Here is a 1,975-nt window from a genome sequence, read left to right as displayed (position 1 = left end):
TGATCTCGTGAGGTCCCTTCCAGCCCCTAATATCTATGAAATCTATGAAATCTGATATTAATCAGAAAATGTTACTGACATGACATACATAGGTAAGATTTTTCTATTTGCCCATTTTCAGATTCTGTTTAAGATGAACCTTGGTACAACAAAAACAAAACTCTTTATTTGCAGTTGTCTTTCTGATTAAATCCATTTTTTTCACACTGATTTGCTATTTTTAGTGCACAATTTCTCACACAGAGGTTTGAGATAAAAGCTACAAAACTGCCAACTGTCCATAATAAGAATGTAACTTCAGGTCGAAGTGTCACAGTGGGCTTCTGCACTATTCTTTGATCCCTGGAGATCTGAACTCACGTTCTGACTTTGATCTCAAGTGAAATTGAGTTTGGTGAGTTGAACTGTGTTCTTCCACAGTACAAATGCTCCCACAGTTCAGTACAATTGCTCTTCTATGTCTGAGAGAGGCCCTGGGCACAAGTGGGGTCAGCATTGAAATGTATTGGCTAAACTGAATGAGGAAGTTTGCAAAGTAGTGTACATGATGTCGGGCTCATTAGCCTTGTTTGCCCCTCACTTTCACAACTTCAAATTTTACTCATAACTTTAACATCAGATGCTATTATTGTGTGTGTGACACCAAGAATTCCCAGACATGTTGTGTGTTGCCTTCTAAATATTAGTTAGATTCTGCACTATCATGATGCATTTATCTTCTGAATGAACAGTAGCTTGATAGTGTCACATTTTTCTTCCCTTTTGTGCATCTTGTTCATATGTTTGTTATTATCTGGACCTGTAAAGACTTCCACAGGTTGTAAAGTTTAAAGTGTTTGCTGGATCAGAGACCTAGATAATGAGCACTTTTGTGTAGGGATTACTTTTTTATGGTGCATCTACAGAGTACACGGTACTCAGGGATCAGGGTCCCATTGAAGGGTTGCAATACATATAATACAGTTAATAATGCTTGAAATAGAAGTATTCTGTGTGAGCCACAGACAAATGTTAATTGGAAAGACATGATTTCCATTGATCTTGCTGTAATTTAAATGAGAATAGCAAGCTAGCCATAATGAAGCAGTAAATAATATTGCAAGTAAAATAATGGAGTTACAAGGAATAATGGCCATAAGCTTACTGAGAGCAGGTTGAGGCTAGACATCAGGAGGCACTACTTCACAGTCAGGGCTGCTAGCAGCTGGAAGCAACTTCCTAGGGAAGTGGTGCTCACCCCTACCCTGGGGATCTTCAAAAGGAGGCTAGACAATCAGCTAGCCAGGGTTGTTGTACCTCAGTACTCTTTCCTGCCCATGGCAGGGGGTCGGACTTGATGACCTGCTTAGATCCCTTCCGACCCTACCAACTATGAAGCTATGAAACTATGAAATGCCATGAAAGCCTCCTATAGCTTCAGAGCCACACTTTTGATTCAGTTCATATTGCCTGTTTAAGAAGATAAAATAAATTGACTATGCTGAAATTATATTAAAACAAATTAGTATGATACCAGGATTGTCCAAAGACTGATGAGTATCCAGATCCTAAAACCACCACATTTTTAGACCTCCAGCACAAGTGTGGATGTAGATTCATAGATTCATAGATGTTAGGTTTGGAAGGGACCTCAATAGATCATTGAGTCTGATCCCCTGCATAGGCAGAAAGGAGTGCTGGGTTCAGATGACCCCAGCCAGATGCCAATCCAACCTCCTCTTGAAGACCCCTAGGGTAGGGGAGAGCACCACGAGCCCATTCCAGACCTTGGCCACTCTAACTGTGAAGAAGTTCCTCCTAATGTCCATCTAAATCTGCTCTCTGCTAACTTATGGCCATTATTTCTTGTGACCCCCCAGGGGTGCCTTGGTAAGTAGAGCCTCACCAATTCCCTTGTGCACCCCCATGATGAATTTATAGGCAGCCACAAAGTCACCTCTCAACCTTCTCTTGCGGAGGCTGAAGAGGTCCAGGT

Source organism: Gavialis gangeticus, unplaced genomic scaffold (assembly GCF_001723915.1).
Source record: "Gavialis gangeticus isolate Ggan-Ray unplaced genomic scaffold, GavGan_comp1, whole genome shotgun sequence".
NCBI lineage: Eukaryota > Metazoa > Chordata > Crocodylia > Gavialidae > Gavialis > Gavialis gangeticus.
Note: the sequence above shows the minus strand (reverse complement) of the source record.